The sequence below is a fragment of the Lissotriton helveticus genome, chromosome 5_1 (genome assembly GCF_964261635.1).
Source record: "Lissotriton helveticus chromosome 5_1, aLisHel1.1, whole genome shotgun sequence".
Lineage (NCBI taxonomy): Eukaryota > Metazoa > Chordata > Amphibia > Caudata > Salamandridae > Lissotriton > Lissotriton helveticus.
In genome coordinates, this window is record NC_136065.1 from 355,065,072 (window position 1) to 355,089,897 (window position 24,826).

The 24,826-nt window shown below is 45.7% G+C and overlaps 1 long non-coding RNA gene across 1 annotated transcript in view; it reads right to left on the minus strand.

Moving 5' to 3' along the window:
- Window positions 1-619: 619 nt before the first annotated feature.
- The window catches only part of LOC144753156 (uncharacterized), a 107,678-nt gene continuing 83,471 nt past the window's right edge, over window positions 620-24,826 (minus strand). Inside the window, exon 4 of the long non-coding RNA XR_013594224.1 lies at window positions 620-3,984. This is a non-coding gene — a long non-coding RNA (uncharacterized LOC144753156). The remainder of the gene's footprint in view (window positions 3,985-24,826) is intronic.

Genomic DNA, 24,826 nt, shown 5'->3' on the forward strand with positions numbered 1-24,826 from the left:
GTGTGCCCAATGAAGCCTTCATTTCCCCTACTGTGAAAGCCGAAATTGTACAGTGGATAATGGCCACACAGCATAAAATACTCCACATCCCAGCCCAAGTCCCAAACTCCTCACTTACGCATACAAGGCCCTCCACAAAATCGGACCAGCATACCTAAACAACTGCCTCTCCTTCCACGCCCTCAAGATAAACCTCCGATCAGCCAACCTCTCCCTGGCCACCATACCAGGCATCTACAAGACGGGTACGGGTGGAAAGTACTTCTCTTACCTCGCAGCCCAGACCTGGAATGACCACACCCTCCCCCTCCAGCAAAGCCCTACACTGCTCCAGTTCAGGAAGGACTTCAAGACCTGACTCTTCAGATGATCCCATCACCTAACGGAGCCATCCCACCACCTCCCCCCCAGCGCCTTGAGACCCTCACGGGTGAGTAGCTGCACTTCACAAATCCCTGATGGATTGATTGACTGCACATGGAACTGGGCCAGCTTACCACACCCAGAGCATCCCCCCTCACTAATGTGAAGGGATCAAATGGATATACGCATTGCTTCATTTATACAGATACGAGTAAGCCATAATAATTACAAACATGTTTTATAGCAAGAAGTCACACAACCTTACATTTCTGATTTCCATTGCTCACGGGAGACACAATACAAACGCAGTTCTTAGTAAGGGGAGGGGTATTTTGTGGGAGGGGTGGGCTTAGTAATAAAAATAAAAACAGGAATTTCCAAATTGTTACTTATGAGGAGGCTCTTCTCATGTAGTATGGACTGGGACGGAGGGACGGGTTGTTTGGATAATGACTTCTAGAGGCAGTACTATACCCGAAGGAGAAGCTACCAGGGAATTATCCTTCATTGGAGGGGCCATATTTAACAGCCTGCAGAAATTATATGATTTTACAATCTTTCCCAACTCAGACCTTATGCAGGGTCACAAGGACAGAAAATGGCTTACAAAAGTGGCATACAAGGGAAATAAGAGAAAGAGTTTCAAAATGTAGACACCTAAAAGAGAGAGCAACTGAAGAAAGAAAGAAAGAAACAAACAAACAAACAAACAAACAAACAAACAAAGAAACAAAGAAGCAAACAAAGAAACAAAGTTGAAAAATAAATAAAAATGAAATGATGGAAGGACTGGGGAATAGAGGACATAAGTAAACCGATGGAGAAAGGAAGCAATCGGTGGAAAGAAGACAGCACACATAAAACCAGACCAGTATAATAACATTAGAGGGAACACACACAAATAAGCTCTGTCTTTATATTAAGGGGTAAAGAATAAAAAAAGAAAGACAAAAGGTTGAGCACATGTTTAAACTTAAAAAGCTTTTTTTGCAAGCTCACTCTCAATATGTTGAGAGAAAAAAACGGAAACCTAGCAGTCCCGCTTTCCAGATTTTAGTGGGGGCTGCTGGCCAACAGGTGGTGAGCTACCACAGTGATGTTTCCTGACAACTGCCCTGGACATCAGCAAGGCTATACCTCAACTGTGCAGTTCATGTTCTTTAACATCCTGCAACAAAATATTATTTAATTAGTGCTTTTTTAGGTGGTTTGTAAACCATTTTAGTTACTTCAAAGCAATTTGTCACTGTCACTAAACAAGGTCCTTAGTTTGAAGAATTCCCCTGAAATTCAATCATTTTAAATCTGCCCTTTGCTAATGGTCCAGATCATTTCAGGATTTGGGACCGTGAACTCCCAGTGCAAAGAATACTGCATGTTGACACACAGAATTTATTATGGAACCAAATAAGATAAATATATTACAAATAATTCCCAGAGTCTTGGCTTTCGGTCAGACTGAAGATGGAGACCCTCGGCTTAAGGTCCCTTAGATTAGGAGCAAGGTGGCATTTGCTTCCAGTGCTTTAATCTCAGACTTGGTGCCATTCAGAATAAAAAATCTCCCTCTCATCCATTGCTGAGTGTGGTCTCAACATCAGGTGATGTTTTCCTGGGTACATGGGTCGTTTTCCATTGAGATGTGGATGTGGGTGTCCAAGAAATGATCAGTTTTGTTGTAGCACATGTGATAATGTAATCACACCTGCTTGCACTCTATGCAGGATTATTTAATTAACCCAATGCATACTTTCTTGCAATGGCCTTGGAGGAAAGAACAGAAACAGTCGTAGGCACTTTTGCATACCAATTTGCAAACTTATCAAGAATATTCAAAATAGTATCATGGTCCACAGAGTCATATATTGAAAGGATGGCAAGGAGGATTAAGACAACTTGACAGCATTAATCATGTCTGTGTCTATATATTTATGTAGGCTTATGATATTTCTTTAATGCAAAACTAGACAAAACACAGCAGAGAGCTGTGCATGGTCAAAGACAAGCATAAAGTCAATGAGTAATGGGAGAGGAAGCTGGGTTGTAAACATTCAATACATTATGATGTAGTGTTCCTTAAAGAAGTCTTAAACACTTTCATAAATTGGATTATCTTTGGTGTGGTCATGATGGATACAGGAAAATTGTTCCAGGTTTTGGCTGCAGACATGGAAAAGGCCTGCTGCATTGTTTATTTTTTATTTTTAACACTTCTAGTCTGCAATCTGATGGCGTCCTGAGTGTGGTTTTGCTGAGAACCACCAGAGATGGTTGTGATGGTGAAGACAGTCTCTTGTAAGTGAGGCAGTATATAATGTCCACTAAATTGAGCATAGTCTCCACTATGCGTGAAGCATCACTTACATTTTTATTTAAATCCAATATGTGCATGTTCTCAAACAATTAATTCACAGATTGCTTTTTCAATTGTCTTTATGCTTGTTGAGTTTACCAACTGCCAGGACTGTTGACACTACTGTTTACAAACACAAGGATAGATCTAGACATATGATTAGGAATATGGGCCATAAAAATTAATTGCTGTAATAATGATCTTTGGGCCAGATATACTATTCTTTGATTTGTCAAATTGTGGTTTGTGATTGATAAGAAATTGCATATTGCGATTCGGAAAGTTAAATGCACCCATGCTCACATGTCCCAATCAGGGGTTTATTAGGAATCGCTTTCCTAAAATACTGATTAGCAAAACGCAATTTCTTCTCATTCACAATACAGACACACACAGATGACATCACAATCAGGAAATACATTGTAGCACTGACATTCAGAAACACAGGAGTTTGCAATATGGACCTTTTTAGACTCACAGCTACAGCTTTCAGGTGCAATGGCAAGTCAGGAATGGTAGGCGGAGGACTCTGCTAGAAAAAGAAAGCAGAAGTCTTCTGATGATGAAATAGTTATGATAGTAAAGGAGTATGTAGTAAATAAGATCATCCTATTGACAAATCCTTCCTAACTTAACCGGGAGCCACCAAATAGAGGATATGGAGAAATATTCATGAACAGATTTTAGCTCTGGGGGTAACAACATGCATGCATTGTTGAAAAGAACAAAGGAGAAGCTGACAATTAGGAGGAAGCAAGCTGCTGGCACTGGAGGGAGAGCTACTATACAGGAACCAGGTCCAGTGATGGATGAGGCCATTCCTACTGAGGCAATATCTGGCCTAACACAAATTGACAGAATATTAACTGTACCGCCTCAGCAAAACTCAGGTTAGTGTAAAATGAAATACAATACTACTTTGAAAGCTCTTTGGGACCTCTGCCTGAACCGGTTCCTAAGGTTAAGAACCTGGATTTTTACATTGATAGCAAGCTTTCTCGCGCTGCCCAGATCTCAGGAGTCACCTCGGCCTGCTTTGCGGTCCTCAAGTGGTTAAAGAAAATACTTTGGCTAACTCCACCGGCTGCTGAGAGGACTGTCCAGCAGGCCCTGGTGATCTCTAGGCTTGGTTATGGTAATGTGCTGTATCTGGGTGTGGACAAGACCTCTGTACAACGTCTTCAGCTTATTCAGAAGGCAGCAGCCGGTCTACTTTTTAAGTTGCCTCGGCACACCTTTGCTTCCACTCTGCTCCATGGAAAATCTATCTACCAAACAAAACAAAACAAAAAAAACAATTTAGTTTGCTAAAGCTCTTGTTTAGTGCTTGGAAATTAAATATATATATATGCTGCAACCTCAACATTGGGGAAAAAATGAGAACGTGAGCTTAGCAAAAGTCCTCCTGCTGTGGCAATATCACTTTAACAGCTTCCAGGGGCTAATAGTTGTAGGTAGCAAAATATCCAAATATATGTGGGTATAAAAATACTCCTATTTGTTACCCTAGACAACATCTTGCAAATTATAAATGTATTTATATAGCACTTACGACCCCTGGTAAGGCATTTAAGTACTTTTTTTACAAGTAGCACACTACTCTGGCAACCATAATTAGTAGTTTATAGTTTAGTACAATTTTTAATGTTTTGTATTTCCTTGTGCATTAGTTGTGTTAGGATTGTGCTCCTGGTTTCTTGAGTTTTTAGTAGATTTTGGAATAGGAACAGAATGATAGGAATGGATTTGAAAAGAGGAAGTAGTGAATTGTTTTTGGAAGTAATGGTCGTGTGTGCTTGTTAGTTGGTGGCATGGCTAAAAAAACGGGAGGAATTATTGAGAAGGATGTTTGGGAGTTCATAGTAGTCAGAAAGTTTGGGATGAGTCAAATGGAGTACTGATGGGAAAGAGAGAAGGTATTTTTTTGTTTTATAATAGCAAATGTAAATAATGTTTACATACATGATGCTTGATAAAGTTGTATTTGCTTGATTAAACCCTTCTATATAAATGCCCATATGTACATTGAAGGGCAAAAAGTACATGGTATGCTGGACACATTTATCAAGTGGTACACATTCATTTTTTATGCGTTCAAATAACTGTAATTAACAAACAAAAATGCACACATGGCACTTATTGCAGTTATTAGTAGCAATTATAAATCTCTATATCTCCACTTATATACACATAGCCACAGCAATGTTGACATGTCTAATATACATATGCATTATTTGGTGTAATATACAATTTTCCCCTCATGTAAATGGTTCAAAGTATATTCTCGTGTAACAACAGCTCTTTTCCATCGATGAGAAGTATAGTTTCTCATGTCTGAGTATACTGTTGTAGTACATTCTTGAGTTGTGAGTATAGTCATCATGTGGGGAAGAGCCAGCTTTTGACTAATCTTCTGAAATGGAGATGGTTGTCTGAAGATCTTATGTTGGTGAGTAATGAATTCCTTGGTTTGGCTGCTTGAACAGACAAAGATGTTTCACCCATAGTTCTTTCTTGTATGTAGGAATTATGAGGTGGGGAGCCAGTCTTAAGTGTAAGTTCCTTTCTTGTATGTATTTGCTGATTTGTTTCCTGATGAAGAGGAGTCCTTTGCTATGTACAGCTTTCTAAGTGAAACAAAACAGCTTGAAGGAGGATCATCTGGCAACTGGTGTAGCACCCTTAATGTAATGAGATGTGTGCTTGTGGCTTTACACATAGGAGGAGTCTAGGGGCCGCATTCTGAATTCTTTGTTGTTTCCTCATTGATGCCAAAGTTTAGCCAGAATACCGACCAGTAGCTTAGTTTAATTTTGATAGGATAAGACAGATGGTAGTTCGAACCTTAGTTGAATTTAGAAATTAAATGAAATATTACATTTCTGCTGAGTCTATGTTTCTCAAATATCTCCTCCTCAGTCTGCTGGAATAAAGTCACTCTGACTCTGAAAATGTGCTTCTGTCTTTGCCTTCTACTGTGCAGGTGTAGAACAAAATGCCTCATCCTCCTTGAGATAGTACAGAGAGCCACTATTGTGGAAAAATAAGTTTTGACCCCATTTATAGTTTGCATCTGAATACAACCTGCTTCCACTTGATGCTAATTTGCGAGTGCTAAAACCTGTGTTTGTGACTATTCGCAATCTGCAAAAAGATACTTACATCCCAAATTAAGAAATGCAAATTAAGAATAACTAATAAGTAATCGCTATTTTCAAGTGAAAAAAATAGTAAGTTCCTAGGGCCTCATTTATGAAAAGTGACGCATCGCTGCATGAAAACAGCGATGCGTCACTTTTCACTGCGCTCTCCCTGCGACATGATTGATGCATCATATTTATAATATGACGCATCATGTCGCAAGGAGTTACAGATACGTCAATATTTCTGACGTATCTGTAGGCGCAAAAGAGACGCATTGCTGGAGTGTGTCACAAAAGTGACGCAACTCCAGCAATGCGTCCTTTCATATGGGGAAAGCCCCATGTGAAAGGGCTTGCGTCAGTCTTACGCCTGCTGTGAGGCAGGCGCAAGATTTTGACACAACAGCGTCCTAAAAGTGATGCAGTGAAATCTCATAGATTTCACTGCGTCACTATTACGAGGCTTTTTGCGGGTGAACGCCCCCCTCTGCATACATTATACCTGATGCAGGTATAATGTAGCGCAGGGGTTTACAAAGTGACGCATCCGCTTAGATGCGTCACTTTGTAAATAGTGCGCATCAGGAGGCATGTTTTACGCCACCGATGCGTCACAAAAAGTGAAGCATCGGAAGCGCAAAACTGACGCAAGGCCTCATAAATGAGGCTCCTAATCTTCAGTTAGCACTGTATTTATTTGACTGGCAGTGAAAAATGGGTTAATATATTTGAAACGTACCTTTTGACAGATGCTAACCTATTTGCGACTGATATCTGATTCACAAACGGTTTGTGCATCTGACACTAGATATCCTGGTTTAGTGTGACTCTTGTGACTGTACACATTGACCTTCCTTAAGGTGTTTAGTGAAAATTGTTATTGCACCTGATAAATGACAATCTTGTAGGGTTTGTTATTTATTGTGTCCAATAACTTGCACCTATTTGGAGTTTTTCCCCTAAAATGGAGATTAACATGCACATTTTAGTGGTTAGAGCACCACAATCTGTGTGAATCAGTGTTTACCTGACATTGTCCATCGGTAAATGTTGGCAGGCTTGACCTGCTGGAACTTATCTGCGGAATGTGCTTCTTTCACACGTGGTATTTACCAGGTTTGATAAAATTCTCAAAGTCATAATTCTGATATGTTCCATAACAGAAGTTACTGTACATATGGGGCTTATTTTGCAATTCCATTATCTTTATTGATGACATATTTGCCATCGAGGCATATAACATCAAATGAGCAGAAACAATGGAATTGAACTCAGTTGTGCTTCAGGCTGATCATTATATCTTTCCACTTTTGAGGCAGACTACATAGCTCTCTGTGGGCTAAACTATAAGAGATAGGCAAACCTCTTTCTATATACCTCTCTTCTATATGACATTAGCAGCAGTGCAATCTGAATGATTTCGAGGACCCTGCACAAATCATATTTTGTGTGCCTCTGATAAGAATAATTTTTATTTTATTTCCAATTTTCAACAACTTTTTACTATGACAAATGATACCGAATTATATTTAAACTTTCAGAAAGGAGCACACAAAAAATAAGTTGAAAGCTCAAACTGCCCGTCATCTGGAAGCCAAATAATGGCAAAGAAAACATCAATAACGTCAATCAATCAATAAACTTTATTTCGGCTGAAACAGCCTTAAACGTTTGACAATCATTCATTAGAAAATAAAACAAAAAATACACATCTGTAAATTTCTCAAGCCATAATTATTGAGCATTTAAAAAAAACTACTTAAAAAATAGAAAAAATACACAAAAACATCGTGTGCCACCTAGTGCCTAACAGCCAAGGCACTGAATATTTCTGAGATAGATTCTATACTGATGTCTAAGAATGTAAGCTCAATTCATACAATGGCTTCTCATTCATGGTGCCAGGCAATCACAAGTTAAAATTAGAGATAAGCCAAGGTAATTTAAAACACAGCTGTAATGATTTATTCAAACCTACTAATTGACCATTTAAAAGCAGCATTCAATGCACGTTCCTCGATCACTCAGAAAGTGCATTGTGCTGAACCTTAATTCAGCCAGTTCATTATGAATATGCAAAAAAATATCTTGTGTATAAACGTTAATAATATAGCCTCAATCACTTGATAGTAAGGGTTTTGTACTGGGGTAGGCCGATTTATACTAAGCTCCTAACAGTGTGCTTAAGGAGTCATAATTGACACCCTTGTTCTGATGTTCCAGATCCATCGCAGTTACCGAGAGATAGCAAACACTAGGGGGCATATTATCAAGGGGGTTTATCTCCGCTTTTTTGGCTTTAAAAGCCAAGAAAGCGGAGATAAAATTATCTCCCTATTACCTAGCTGTCGCTAACACCAGTTAGCGACAGCTAGTAGGAGATAGCGACCATCTTGGGCCCCACTTTGCATGTCAGTGATATTTATCACTAATGACATGCAAAGTGGGCGTGCCAAGATGTTAGCGACTGGAAACAGTCGCTAACATCGCTATCTCCTATTACCAACTTTTGGAGATATTCGCGCTAAGCGCGAATATCTCAAAAAGCTAACACCTGCCCCTGAGCAGTTCTTAGCCATGTTATCCAATGGGAGGTGGATAACATGGCTAAGAGCATTAGCTCGGTAATGCATGAATATCGCAGACTTTTCAGCGATATTCATGCATTGCGGCCGTTTTTTATCGCATTTGCGATAAACCTTGGTAATACCAAGGTTTATCTGCGATAAAAATCGCTGCAGCTCAGCGGTAAAATTTTGTCTCTAACCAAGCAATAGCGAAAATTATCGCTATTGCTTGGTAATAGGCCCCTAGATGTTCACTCGTATAGCTCCTAAACATCTTTAAAGCATCCCTGTGTTGCCTCACAGCAATATTTTGGCATAATACCATAATCAGTACATACTTTGGGCAGAAAAAGAGGAAATGAGCCTCTGTCTCTGTATGTTGTGGTCAGTCGGGCAGTGACTTAAATGCCATCCTGACTTGTTCCATTTTGAAGTGAGTGAACGTAGCTGTAGGACACTACATCTGAATTAAACATATAGGGCCTCATTATGATGGTGGTCAGATGAGCATCTGACTGCCATCGCAGCGAGAGTGGGACTGCCCAACAAGTATTCGGAGGTCCCACCCACCAGATTAGGATGCGACGGCTGTGTGGGTGATCGGAAACATCCCTTCTTCTATTGCAGCTTATGCTGCAGCCCAGAAAAGGGCTGCTGAACAAGCCACACTTGAAAAAGGGATGTTTTTAAACATCCAGGCATGTTGCCTGGCCTACACATGGTGCATTGATGTTTGAGGTGTACCCTTTTCACGGTTCTGTGACTTTTTTCTGAATAACTTAGTGCAAAAGTCCTCTACCTACATCAAAGACACTAAACACATACTCAATCTCATCAAAGACATGAGCTTTGACCCCACTTCCCAAGTTCTGGTGGGATTAGACATCGAAAGCCTTTACACTTGTCTTCCTCAAGACGAGACACTGAGGGTCCTCCATGATATGTTAATGGACACCACCTGGGAATATACAACCCCCCGGGAGTTCATTCTACAATGCGCCATGCTAGATCTGAAGGAGAACTACTTCGAATTCGAAGGTAAGTTCTTCCTTCAGACAAACAGAACGTCCATGGGCAGCATTTTTGCCCCGAGCGAGGCCGGCCTCTATGTGTATAACTTTGAGAAACTACACATCCTACCAGCACCAAATCCATACACCAACAATATCAAATTCTGGCGTCGTTATATTGACGACATTCTCATGGTCTGGATGGGATCACAAGATTCTCTAGCCTTCTTTCTCATCAGGGACAATGAGCTTGACCCCTACCTACAGCCAGCAGTGCGACTGCCCACAGCATAGCCTTTCTGGACCTCACTATTGAGTATAAATCAGGGCTTCTTCAGACTACCACATTTTACAAACCGACTGCAAGGAACTCATTATTAAAGTTTGAGAGTTTCCACCACCGTCCTCTCTGGGAAAACCTCCCATTCGGTCAGTTCCTCCGCATACGGAGAAATTGTAGTCTGACCACGGATTACAAGAGACAGTCCTCAGACCTGGCAAAAAAACTAAAAAGAAAAATGATACCCTGACAGGATCATTCAAACAACAAAGAAACACGCACGCAACCAAAACAGGGAGGCCCTCCAAGAAGACTCTACACGCAATGACACCACTACCCCACTAACATGCGTTACCATGCACAACGCAGCCTCCAACCGGGTAGCCAAGATTATATGCAAACATTGGCATATCCTAAAGACAGGTACCTCTATCTGGGACCAACCTCTTTTTGCCTATAAAAAGGCAGGCAGCCTCAAAGACCGCTTGGTCTCTACCTGCCCGCAGAAACACCTGATTCCTGTCACCAACACGTTGCTTAATGCCTGGGGACTCCCCAGGCATATCGCTCACTATTCCTGCGGCGACTCCAGTGTCTGTTATTTGACACGAGCAACAAAAACACTGGATCTTGAGCAAGGCAAAATCTGACACCAGAGGAAACATACTAATTCGAAAAATGTCTTTTACCTTATCGAGTGCCTATGCAGACTCCGCTACGTTGGAATGACGACCCGCAAGGTGAGGACCAGGATAGTAGAACACCGTAGCACCATCCGGTGCAAAAACAAACACCAGCAAAATTACAGATCATTTCATTCAGAGAGGACACACTCCAAATGACCTAAAATGGACAGTCATAGAACAAATTGAATGTCACAACATTACCAATTACAAAAATCTGCTCCAAAAGGAACAGCAGTGGATATACCGCCTTTCCACCCATAAAGAGGGATTAAACATTAACATTACGTGGAACAGCCTGAACAACTGAACCCCCAAACTGACAGCGAGTAGAACGCTCAGTCGCCTTTTTTCCTTTTTGCTCCTCCTTAAAATCCTCATGCTTCTACACTCAGCATGAAAATGCCACCTCCAGGTCCCCTGGGCCTCACAAACCACGAGATTGAGTCCAGAAGCTGCAGCAAACCATGCCCCTAATATCGAGTGGTGAAACAACATGGGCATCACTGCCATTACCAGGGGCCGCACTTAGTGCTTTTACCATTGAGATCATACTTTTATGTCAGCCGCCACTAATGGGGCAGATAGAGTCCCCTCACACCCATGAGGACCATACGGCACTTTTCCATGCCTACATGCAACGCATGCATGCCCCTTAACCCAACACTGGGATACGACATTCGTCTCACCAGCAAGGAGCTACATTTGCTCAGTCTTTCTTCACTGTTTATAGACACCAATACGATTGATGCCCGAATACATTCATTAGGTGCTATCACTCACACATAGGGGCATATTAGCAAGCACAGCATTAAAATTATTGCCGCTTTAGCGGCAGAAAACTGCAGCTAAAGCGGCGATAATGCCCTGGAGAATTCCAATAGAAGCCCATGTTGACACCAGAACATGGGTTTCTATTGGAATTTTCAAGGGCATATTATCAAGCCCATTATCGCTGCTTTGAGGGGCGATAATTTTAACGCTGTTTCATGATAATATGCCCCATAGTTAGTTAGTCTACGTTACCTGCCGCTTTTTAATATAATGTTATTTCAGGGGCAAAACTGTTGCCATACACACACACACACAGATGCGTGTCCGTCTTTTGTGTCATCTCCCTTTCGTCCACAGATGCCATTCGCACTCAGCTGCTGATCATGTAGAACTGCGAACACGGAAGGATATTTAAACGTCACCACGACCAATGGACGACATCAATGGAGTTCCGATGCAGGCCACAACAGGTTTGAACAGTGGGTCGCAGACTTTGACAAAGTAAGTGGGGTGTGCTGGGGGGGTTCTACCCTAACAGTTTAAGACAGCAGAGACTTTCTCACGTAGTCAGACTTACGCATCATGATGTTTGCCATGTCTCTTTCTTTCTTTCCCAGGACACACACAGTGTGTGACTAAAGGTCGGGCCCCCTCCCGGAACTCATAGTCAATCAATCAATCAATCAATCAGGACACTTGTAAAGCGCTTTACATACCCGTGAGGGTCTCAAAGCGCTGGGGGGAGGGTGGGGGGTGCTGCTACTGATCGAAGAGCCAGGTCTTGAGGAGTCTTCGGAAGGCCAGTAGGTCTTGGGTCTGCCGTAGGTTGGTGGGGTGGGTGTTCCAGGTCTTGGCGGCAAGGTGGGAGAAGGATCTGCTGCCAGCGGTCGTTCTTGGGATGCGTGGAACTGTGGCGAGGGCAAGGCTGGCGGAGCGGAGCTGGCGAGTGGGGGTGTAGAAGCTGAATCGTCTGTTGAGGTATGCTGGGCCGGTGTTGTGGAGAGCTTTGTGTGAGTGGATGAGGAGCTTGAAAGTTATCCTCTTGTTGACGGGGAGCCAGTGCAGGTCTCTCAGGTGGGGTGTGAGGTGGCTGCGGCGGGGGATGTCAAGGATCAGACGTGCTGAGGCGTTCTGGATGCGTTGCAGGCGTCTCAGGAGCTTGGCCGACGTTCCTACGTAGAGGGCGTTTCCTTAGTCCGGACTGCTGGTGACGAGGGCCTGGGTGACTGTTCTTCTAGTTTTAGTGGGTATCCACTTGAAGATCCTGCAGAGCATTCGGAGGGTGTTGAAGCAGGATGAGGAGATGGCGTTGACCTGCTGCAGAGGGTGGAGTCGAGGATGACCCCTAGGTTGCGTGTGTGGTCGGTGGGTGTCGGGGCTGTTCCTAGTTTTGTCAGCCACTCATGGGGATTTTCTCTGTAATTACCAGAGTGAGAGACTGTCTTTTCTTTATTTTCAGCACTACTGTTTCTAGACAGGATTTCTCATTTACGCTATTGATTTCTCCGCACAGTAGCGCATACTCTAAAGCGTTTTTAAGTTTCACGCACCGTCACGTACCGCTTTCACTACCGCTCTTTACTCGCCTAGAACACGGACACGACGGAGTTGAGTCACATAAACCTTATGTGCCGTTTTGAAGCTCACTCTATTTTGTGTTTGTTTGTATGCCTTGTTGTTTTTTCCTTAACAGGAACCAAGCTGCTAGAGGAAACCATCCACTTACACACACCGCACCTTAGCGAGTGTACCACATAGCTGGACTTTACATTCTTTTACACCACCAAACACTAGGAGCTTCTACCTATCTAGTTACCATTGGTTCTTATATGTTGAGGTGTACTACATCTGCCCCCCCCCCCCCCCCCCCCCAGGCCACATAGCAGAGGCCTATGGGTGGACGAGGGCCCTGCTAGGATTCCCCAAAGTAACTTTCCAGCAGCCTTTCCATGACATGAAAAAATATGTTGAAACTGACATCCTATTCCCTATGGCAGTGCCTCCACAGGCACTGCAAGTCTTTTAGGGATTAGTCTCTGACCACTTCCCCAACAGGCTCCTTGAGCCTGTCGGAGGTTTGTGTCTTTCCCCCTCCGGCTGCACTCTGACTACCGGTATCATCATCCAGTGGCCAGACCGCTGCCCTGGATGTCGGGCGGGCTGACAGCGATGGCCTGTCGGTGGTGGTCCGTCTGACCTTGTAAACAGGCCCATAGTTTTTTAGCATTAATAAAGTAATTTCTTTTGCCACGTGAATCTATAATTTTTTGCCTTGCAACAATACTATATGCAGGATTCAGTGTTCCATTATAGGAAAGACACATGAAAGTTGGCTTGATGAATAAGACATTTACCCCCAGATTCATCAATGTCCTGATTTGCGAGTCCTTCATAGCGATTATTAAGGAATTGCTATTAAAGACTCGCAAAACGGGATTCATGTAGAAATCGCACAATTAAATGTGATTTCTACTGCTTCCTTATTTGCGATTCGCTAATTGCTAATCGCAAATAAGGAATGACTCCCCATTCATTCCTATGGGCCAAAGGCCCATAGGAATGAATGGGGAGTCATTCCTTATTTGCGATTAGCAATTAGCGAATCGCAAATAAGGAAGTGATTTCAAGGGTGCCAGGGTGTCCAAAGGACACCCTGTAGCACCCCTGAAATGCAAATGTACACAGGTGTTGCGCACAGACATGTCCAAAGGACATGTGTGTGTGTAACATACAACTTAGAAAAATGCACTAAAGTGCATTTTTCTAAGTTTTCGCTATTTACCACGAAGTTACACTTCGCGGTAAATAGCGGCCCCATATTGCGAATTCGCAATTTTAAAAAGGTTCATGAATAGCATTTAAGGAATCTCTAATTGAGATTCCTTAAATGCGATTCTTCGCAATTAAGCGAATTCGGTAATTGCGATTTTTGCATTTGGGATGACGAATAACAAATGCAAATGCAAAAAAACGCTCGCAAAGGCCCCTTGCGAGCCGATTATACAATGATGAATCTGGCCGTTACTCCTGAATTGGTGGATGTTCATAATCACATATAAGTCCCCCTTATCAATTGGCATACATGCTAAGTATACAGTGACCTCTTATTGTGTTGAGTAGGAGAAATAGAAGAGGTGAGAGAAAGAAGAAGGACACAAAGTTAAAGAGAATGGTATAACGAGAGGTGTGGTAAGTAGAGATACAGATATAGGTAAGGAAGTAGAGACATAATGTGAAGAGATAAGGTGAAGTAGATAGAATTAAACATAAAAGATGTAGAGAGTGGAAAGAGTAGGTAGGAAAAAAGTGTGTAAAGATAGGCAATGTTGGTATGGTTGTGTGATATAGAGGGATCCCGAGAGCTAGGATAAGAAGAATTAATTGTATAGACAGGGAGAGGAATGAGATACACTGAGGAGTAAGGTAGGGAGGGAGAGGTAAAGTAGAACAAAAGGTTAGTTCAATAGAGGTAGATGCAGGGAGAAGTAGAGCTAGAAATGAAGAGATGAAAACTAGCAGAGAAGGGTTGAAAAATGCCTGGGAGTGCGAAGGTAGTGTGAGGGCAAAAAGAGATAAAAACGTCAAGTAAAATGAGTAGTGAAGGAGAGATATAGTTAGAGGTGAAAGGACAGAAAGTGAGATAGGTTGAAGAGAAAAGATGTGGAGCAGAGAGGCAGTGATGAGTCCAAAAAAGATAGAGGAGGTTATTACATAGAGAAGGTGAGGTAGAGAGAGACTTGTGGAGTAGATAAAGGGACAGTGAAAGAGGGATGATGTTGAGTGCTTTATAAAAAGAAAGGGAGCACAAGAAGTGAGGTTGTAGTGGGCATATCTGAAATAGAGAATGAGGTGTGGAGAGAGGCGAAAGAGACAGAGGAGGAAATTAAAAAAGAGGAATAGGTGAAGAAACAGAGGAATGGGGAAAGCTGTAGTTTAGTGGGATGTGACATAGAAAAAAGAGAAGAAATAGGTAGTGGAGATGTGAAGTAGTTGTGTTGAGGTAAATTGTGAAGATGCATAGTGAGAGTGAGAGAGATCAGGTAGGAAGATGACATAATGAGATGAGTGGTGGAGAAATAAGATAGAGAGGTGATTTACAGAATAGTGGAATAGACAAGGCTGAGAGCGAGAGATGGGTAGGAAGAGGTTAGGTAAAGATGAGATTCAGAGAGAGATGCAGTATATGGAGGAGAGACACAGGGTTGTGAGATAGAAAAATAGGAAAATAGAGAATGATAGATACAAAGACAGGAAGAAATAAGTAGAGAGAGATATAGAGGGAAATAGCGATGGGTGGGGCAAAAGATGAGTGCTCAGTGCTTAATTTGGGCTGGTAGTTTCCGGTGCTCGGCACTTAATTGGCAGCATCAGTACTGATGACAGTCTGCCACGCTGTTGCCTGTTTGTCTGATTTAGAATTCAACATACATAAAAAATTACTATTACCTGCCGCCTATGCTAATCAGCTAATCTTGTAGCTTTGGGGGCCTGGAATCGTCTCAACTGTCACACTTGTAGCAGTGTGATGGTTATTAGCTTATTTGGTACTGTCATTGGTAGTGCTAGCAGGGGCAACGGTTGGTGTAGGCTGGTGAGGGTCCGTGTGGTGAAGTCAGGAAAGAGGCACAAGGTAGATATCTTAATTCAGATGCCACTTCCTGAGCATGTGAAGGCTTGTGTTGGGCAACCTGAGCACGCACACCAAACAATGGTGAAGCATACACGCAGACACACACACACACATAAACACACACAACACAACCACACAGAAAAACACACACAAACACATACATACACAGATATCAAATTAAAAGGAATCTTCTGTTTTAAAGCTCCCTGTTATTACAATGTATCTTCTGGCTCCCCAACCAGTTTACCAGGAGCTGCCCAATTATTATGCCCACATATTGGTAATAAAAAACATCGCCTTGAGCAGATAGACAGAGTAGGTTAGAATTCTACCATGAGTGATTCCAAGTAGTTAGACTTATTGCAAGCTTCCTCCCATCACCTTTTGTGGGTTTGATGTACTGCTCTAAGTGACCAAGGGTATACCCAGATGTGGGTCCCTTGCTCACTATGCCACTGGAACCAAGCTGCACCCAACAACTGAAGAGCCACATACAGGGTGGAACTGGTCTTAGGTTTCTTGTGTTCCTCTTCAAAGAGGACCTGGATTAGCAGTTCCGACTGGACTGTTCCTATTGGATATGGCTTTGTCTAATCTGAGATGGCATGGTTGGCAAAAGAAAGATGACTTGGCAAGCTACCGTGAGTAATTGCCAATGGTTAGATTTATTGCAAGCATCCTCCCATCGCCTTTTGTGTATTTGAGCTATAGTTAACAGGACAAGGACACACATGACCTTTATAAGTCTTTGATAGCTCAGTATTACGAAACGGGTAATCTTCTTGTATATAGTACATAATATTGACATTATAGCCTGCTCTGGATTGTTGATGGCAGGTTTTATGTTTCACATTGTTGCACGTATAGGTCCTGTTAGAACCGGGGTCTCTAGTTGGCAGGGGTATGCACCCTAGTCCAAGTAGGGACCACCGCTTCCGACCTGGTAGCTTGGCGCAGAGCAGCAAAGGCGTAACTTCAGAGGCAATGCGTAAAGTATTTGTGCAACACGCAGCAGCAGTGACACAGTGAAAGCACTCACAAATGGACACCACACCAGTTTTATATAAAAATTAAACTCTCTTTATCTAAAACTTTAGTACGATTCAAAAATGACAAAAGTCCATTATAGGCAGTGGAAGGTTTGTCAGTCAACAGGGATGTCTGTAAGTAGGTCAGATCAACAAAAAGACGAAAAGCACATAGGTTCAGGACCTTCCTGTATAATACCCTCCCAGTGTCCTTTGTGCAAGAAAAAGTGAAGTGACCATGCAGGCTCTGTTAGTCCGTGGGAACAGTGTCCATGAGATTACTAGTCAGTCCCCATTATTAATGCCTGTTTGAAGAGAAAGAGTACTAACAGCAATGCGCCCCAGATATTCTCCAGCCAGAGTTCTGCTGCCAGCGGGGGCCTTTCACCACCAATATGCCCCCGCAATACTGTGCCCGATGCTATCTGTAACCACACTGGTAATATGCCCCGGTATGCGGATTTAACCTTGACAGTTCCTGGGGGCCCGTTATTGACTTCACACAGTCCCCGGCCATATGCTATGCAAGGGAGGACAGTCTGCTACGGTCCCCGTTGATGCGCTATTAATTGAGGCAGTCCGGATCCTCTCGCCACCAGCAGTCCCGCCGCCCCCTAAGCATGCCCGATCAGCACATGAAACAGCAGTGCAGGGCACGCGTTTACCTGGGGAGGCTGGTCTCGGGCTGCCGTCTGCTTCAGGGCGATCCTCCGCCCCCAGCTTCTCCCTCTTGTCACGGCTCTCAGGATGAGGCTCCTGCCCCTCGCGCCGGCGCCCAGTCACAGTGTGGCCTTTCACTGACGAGCAGGAAATCCTTAAAGCGCAGGGCCAATCCCAGCGTGGCCCAGGAGGGTAACGTCAGAGGTGCAGGGACAGAATTCCCGGGCCTGCGGCGGTGAACACGGGGGAGTTTCTTATGGTGTGAACCTTGCGCCTGCGGCAGGGATTAAGGTGCCAGTTTTTTTTTATGCTACAATCCGGGTCCCAGTACAGCGCGGGCGCCGCGCTCAACACCACAGGTAGAATTCTGATATTTTGTTCAGTTCGGGCCAGCGGCGGTGATTCTGGCCCCACAGCGCTTCTTCCTTCCAGCACTCCCCAGTTCAATCAAGGCAGCTGAAGCACTTTTCCCCATGGGCCAGCGGCGGTGACTTCCCGCCTGTAGCGCTTCTTCCCCACAGCGCTGTCAGTTCAATTGGGGTGATAGGGATAACATGAACAAAATGAAAGAGTGTTATTAACTATAGAACAAAGGAGTATTCAAGCACAAAGAAAAACGACACCTATTTGGTGTGTCTAGAAAGCCCTCACTCACCGACCTGGTCGATGACATGCTTCATCATTGGGCCCCACTGGCAGTGACCGAGTACCACCCCAGTGTGCTTCAACACCAGATTTACTGCGGAGCGGGTAATGTGAAGATGTGAGAGCTAAGTGATAGTGTCAGTGATTAGGGAACGTGTGAATGGTGAGTTTAAAAATGCCTTAGTCGAATCAAAAAATGTTTTATTAGCTGATCAATAAGACATATTAAAAATGTGTTGGAAAACTAGACCAACTAAGTTGATTGGTCTGTTTCCAGTAATATTAAGTGATGGTCAACATGTTTCTGCCAATGTCGGTTTCTATTTACCTGGCATTCGTCAGGACCTAAAGTGGGCTATACCCCGGCGGTATGGACACGCTAAGGTCCACCCTACCAAGGGACGTGAAAGTAAAAAACGTCTGAAAAAGTGCAAGTGAAAGGGAACACAAAAGAAAAATTCCCTTCGGGGTCTCTCTATTCTGGAGACCGAAAAAATTTAAATGCAATTGTAAGGTGAGTCACTGTCACCACATAGACCTCGGGAGGGGGGTGGTAGCGCATTTGGCAAACCGCCCGCGACGCTAGGCACCCGCTAGTAGACCTGCATGCTCCCTCTGAACCGGGTCTCGACGTGATAGGGATAACCACACACAGAGCTTGTAGTCACAGCACAGCGCTTCTCCCCCACAGTGCCTCGCAGCACCTTTAGGGTCCCCAGGCAGCGACGGTGATTCCGGGGGGTGTGAGATGAAAAGGGCTTCCCAGGTCCAGTGCTGCAGAGACAGCGCTTAGGGGGTAGAGGCTGTTCAGGAGCACAGAGGTGGTCTAAAAGCGCGGGGTAGTGTCCTCGAAATCACGAAGGGTGCAGTCCCAAGAAGGCAGTCCTTCTGTATGTTGTCTAAGGAAAAGTAGTTCCTTAGGGATGTTGTGGAGAAACTCTGGTGGCGGTGTTCCCAGTCTCCCTGGCATGGCAGGATCAGCAGGCAGTAGGGCAGCTCAGTAGGTAGGGACAGCAGTTCCTTGGAGCAGTCAGCCTCCTTCAGACTGGCAATCCTTCGTGGCGCAGCAGTCCACACTCCAGCAGGGATTCTTCTTAGTCCAGGGTGTAACAAAGAAGTGAGGCCAGGACCCTCCCATATATATCTTTCAGTTTAGGGGCTAGAAAGTGGTAGAAGTCTTTGGAAGGGTCTGGGGGCAGGGGCTTCTGGAAGAGTCCAGGGAGTTCTGGGGGTGTTCCCTGCCTTCCCCGATCTAGCTGTCACAGTGACGAGAGACAGGCCTTTAAGCCTACAGTGGGCAGCCCATCACAGCTCATCCCAGGGAAGAAGGTGTGAATCACCACTCCCACCTCCCAACTCAGGCAGGCTATCAGTATGCAGAGGGGAGGGGGGAGTCTGCAGAGCCTAATCTAAGTGTAGGCAGGAAAAGGTCCACTTTATAAAAGTGGGATCCCTAGCGTAGTAGTGCCCAAACCCTATATATCATTGGAAAGGGTTCCCCGCCCCGAGTCCAACAAGGCCAAACATGACAGACTTTTAGGTCCCTGTCAGAAGTTATCCCATAAGGGGAGGTTCCCAATGTTAGCCTATGGATGATTAAGCCTTACTGCGGTAGCAGTGGCTTGTGGCAGATATGCCAGCCTCACAAGGTTTTTGGGGAGAGCACCTGCACCTCAGCACAATTTAGCAGTGGTGAGGCGCCCAGAGTCCTAAGTCCAACAAAAGATAAGGTAAAAATGGGAGGCAAAAGGGCAAAAAGGTAGGGGAAGACCACCCTAAGGCTGACAGGTCCAAAACGTGTCCCCCCAGCTGAAAGTGGGGAGAACTACCCAACCTCTTGGAAGTTCTCATCACTAAGGTGGAAAAACCTAGAGAAACCGTCAGCATTGGCGTGGTCTACTCCGGGTCTGTGTTCCCCCCTGAAGTCCATCCCCTGTAGGGAAATGGACCACCTCAACAATTTGGGATTCTCGCCCCTCATTTGCATGAGCCACCTGAGGGGCCGGTGGTCAGTCTGAATCAGGAAGTGGGAGCCAAACAAGTATGGCCTCAGCTTCTTCACAGCCCAGACCACCGCAAAGGCTTCCCTCTCTAACGCACTCCACCGCTGTTCTCTGGGGAGTAGCCTCCTAAAGATGAAAGCCACTGGTTAGTCCCGCCCGTCCTCATTGAGTTGCGAAAGTACTGCCCCTATGCCATGCTCTGAGGCGTCCGTTTGGACAATGAGCTCTTTGGAGAAGTCAGGTGCCCTGAGCACACGAGCTGTGCACATGGCCTGCTTTAGAGAGTCAAAGGCTTTTTGGCAAGCCTCTGTCCAAATCACTTTTGTAGGGTATTTCTTAGAGGTTAGCTCAGTCAAGGGGCCACAATAGTGCCATAACCCTTGACAAATCTGCGGTAGTACCCTGTGAGGCCCAGGAATGCCCTGACCTCCGTCTGTGTTTTGGGAGGCTCCCAGGCCAGGATGGTTTCTATCTTGGCCTGTAGGGGCTGCACCTTGCCCCCGCCCACCAAGTGTCCTAGGTAGACTACCGACCCCTGCCCTATCTGGCATTTTCTGGATTTGATAGTCAGGCCTGCCTGCTGCAGGGCCTGAAGCACTTCCTGGAGGTGACCCAGATGGTCCTCCCAGCTGCTACTGAAGACAGCTATGTCGTCCAGGTAGGCAGCAGAGAAGGCCTCTAAACCAGAGAGGACCCTGTTCACCAGCTGCTGGAAGGTGGCAGGAGTGTTTTTCAATCCAAAGGGCATCACTCTAAACTGGTAGTGGTCCTCTGGGGTGAAAAAGGCAGACCTCTCTTTGGCTCCATCCGTTAGGGCGATCTGCCAATACCCTGTTGTAAGGTCAAAGGTACTCAGGTATCGGGCAGCCCCCAGTCGGTCAATGAGCTCATCCGCCCTAGGGATAGGATGAGCGTCAGTCTTAGTCACAGAGTTCAGTCCTCTGTAATCCACACAGAACCTAAGTTCTGGGATGGTGCCCGGTGGGGCACCTTTTGGTACCAGAACCACCGGACTGGACCAAGGGCTGTTGGAGGGCTCTATCACCCCCAACTCCAGCATCTTAGTGACTTCACTCTGGATGCTGGCCTTTACCTTGTCTGACAGCCTGTAAGACTTGGACTTGACAGGGGGGTTGTCTCCTGTGTCCACATCATTGGTACACAGGTGGGTAATCCCAGGGATAAGGGAAAACACTGAGGAGAACTGCCCCAGGACCTGGCGGCAGTCTCTCTGTTGCTCAGGAGTTAAGGATGGGGAGAGGACCACTCCCTCCACCGATCCATCCTTCTCTTGGGAAGCAAAGAGATCTGGGAGAGGTTCACTTGCCTCTTCCTCTGCCCCATCAGTTACCATCAGTAAGGTGAGCTCAGACCTCTCATGGTGGGGTTTGAGGCGGTTGGCGTGTAGTACCCTGTGGGGCTGCCTGGAGGTCTTAAGGTCCACTAGGTAAGTGGCCTTACCCTTCTTCTCCAATATCTTGTAAGGGCCTGTCCAGCGATCCTGGAGGGCACTAAGCTCCCCCGGCTCCATGACCCACACCTTCTGTCCAGGTTCTAGCTCCACAGGGTGAGAATTCTGGTCGTACCATTCCTTCCTCACCGCCTGGCTGGCCTCTAAGTTGTCAGAAGCTTGCTTCCACAACTTAGCCATTTGGCTGCGGAAGGCCAGCATGTAGCTCACTACATCTTGGGAAAGCCTCCTTCTCCCACCCATCCTTCACTAAACTGAGAGGTCCCCTAACAGGGTGACCGTACAAGAGCTCGAAGGGGCTGAAACCCACCCCCTTCTGTGGTACCTTCCTGTAGGAAAACAACAAAAGGGGCAAGAGGATGTCCCACTTTTTCCTCAGGTCCTCAGGCAGACTCCTGATCATGCCCTTTAGGGTCTTGTTAAATCTCTCCACGAGACCATTGGTCTGTGGGTGGTATGGGGTGGAGAACTTATAAGTAACCCCACACTCCTTCCACATGGCTTGCATGTAGGCAGACATAAAATTGGTGCCCCTGTCGGACACCACATCTTTTGGGAAACTCACTCTGGTAAAAATCCCCATCAGGGCCCGGGCCACTGCAGGTGCAGTGATGGTTTTCAGAGGAATAGCCTCTGGGTACCGGGTGGCGTGGTCCACCAGAACCAGGATAAACCTGTGACCAGAAGAAGTCGGTGGATTCATGGGCCCAACAATGTCGATGCCCACCCTCTCAAAGGGGGTGCTAACGACAGGCAATGGTTCCAGGGGAGCCTTCAGCTTAGCCCCTGTTTTCCCACTAGCTTGGCAGGTCAGACAGGTCCTGCAGAATGTATCTGAGGAGACCCTCATCTGCGGCCAATAAAAATGTGGGACAAGCCTAGCAAAGGTCTTGTCTTGGCCCAAGTGTCCTGCCAAAGGGATCTCATGAGCCAATTCCAAAAGAAAGGCCCTGTAGCACTGGGGGACCACTAAGGCCCTGGATGACCCATGCACAGGAGCCTTGGGCTCACTGTAAAGCAGCCCATCCTCCCAGTAAATATGATACTTTGCGGAGGCATTGCCTGCTGCTTCGGCTTCGGCTTGTCGCTTCATGCCCTCAAGGGTGGGGCACTCCCTCTGTGCCTGGCAAACCTCCTCCCGGGTGGGCCCTCCTTCCACCTGCCACTCTGCAGGGGTAGGTAGGTCCCCCAAGGGAGCAACGTACCCCTCCGTGGACTCCGGTGCGACATCCTCATGTGCCCCATCCATCTCATGGCCTCCCTCGGGTTCCTCCCTTTCTAGCAGCTGGCTAGGCTATTTTCCCAGGCTCCAGCCCTGGTTGACTCCCTTTCCGGGCAGGCATGGACCGTGTGGTAGCACAGATCCACACTGGTAACCCTAGCATCTCCACATGCGCTTGGAGCACTACCTCCTTCCAGGCAGTGTGCTCAAGGTCATTCCCTAACAGACAGTCCACTGGCATGGCAGGGCTCACAGCAACTCCTAAAAGGCCTGAAACCCCTCCCCACTCAAATGGAACTTGTGCTACGGGATAGTAACCCTCCCTGTTGTCAGCCATCACAACTGGATGGAATGCATCAGGAATTATTTGCTCTGGGGACACCAGCTGACTCCTTACCATAGTCATGCTGGCACCTGTGTCCCTCAGGGCCTCCACCCCCGACCATTGAGGGTGACCCACTGCCTATACTTGGTAGGATTTGAGGGCACATGGACCTTAAGAACCATCTCACTGTCTCCCAGAGACACTAGGACAAGCCCTGCGCCCGCAATCCCATCATCTAGGGACAGCTCTTCCCCAAGCGCTACACTAGCCACCCTGGGGTTTTTACCTCCAGTAGGCTGTGGTGCTCTCTTGCGACACTTGGGATCCTCCTTGTTGAGTCCAATTTCACCACACTCATAGAACCGGACAATTCTGGGCTGCTGACCTTTGTCAGGATAAGTGGGCTTCTGGTGGCCAGATTGGGGCTGGAATTATTTTGGGGGCCTTTGGAGAACTCTTTCTTTTTGTCTCCCCCCTCTCTCTTCTGGTGGGAACCCTGACCACCCCTTTGGGAGTCCCCCCAGAACCCTTGCTGGACACCCTGGGACTGACCCAGGTGTCCACCTCCTCCGCAAACGTCATAGGATTGGTCAACTTGCGGTCAACCAGGTGTTGGCGCAGCTCTGGAAAACTTTTCTCTAGAAGGTGCTCTCTTAAAAACAAGTCATACAACCCTTCATAGTCATGCACATTGCTTCCCCGCACCCAGCCCTCTAAAGCTTTAGTTCTGTGTGGGAAGTTTGTGGCTATTCCTAAACCTCTGCCTATACCTCTGAGGGGTAAGACCGAACCTCTTAAGCAATGCGGATTTCATAACACAATAGTTAGTCTGGTCTTATTTATCTAGGTAAAGGAGGGTGTCCCTAACATCTGGAGTTAGGTACTTATACCAACCACCCCCCAATAACTCTCTGGGACCCCATGGGCTCTTAAAGACACCTCATAGGCTGCTAACCACTTATCAATATTATCCCCCACCTTAAAACTGGCCATCACATCTTTAGGCATAAAGACCCTGGACTCACGTGAAGCTTCCATAGGTACGCTGCAACCATTCTTGTTGCTGTTGGCCCCTACTTCTAGGGCCCGGATTTCCAGTTCCTTCAGGCTAAGCTCATGGGCAAGTTCTTTTTCCCTCAAAGCCAGTCGCTTTTCTTCGCGCTCTTGCTCCATGGCCCACCGTTCTCTTTCCCGTTCTTTCTCCAGCTTGGCAAGTTCTAACCTGAGCTGTCTCTCCTCTCTCCTGTCCTCCAAGTCCTCTGAGGACAGGGTCTTTACTGACACGCACATGCCTGCCTGGAAGGTACCCTTATACCTGGTAACGAATTACCATTCACCACCAAGTGCAGTATGCCAAGATTTCCTGTGGTGTCATGCTCTGGTCCTTGCTCGTCCCCATCTCCTTCTGGGTGGGCTGTTACCCATTCTCTCAAGGCTTTCTGAAGCTCTGCCTTCTAGGCGCTTCATGTAAGCTTTTGAGGTTGGCCAGCTCGAATCCATCTTGCTAGGTAGGGCCTCAGACGTTTACAGAGAAAATCAAATGGGACTTAGGCAAAAAGAACTTTTAAAAAGAGCAGCCAGTCAGGGAGAATTTAAAAAAAATTAAAAATGCCAATTGGAGAGGGTAGACAAAAATTCTGTGGAGTCAGGTGTATGGTTGTGGTGTACA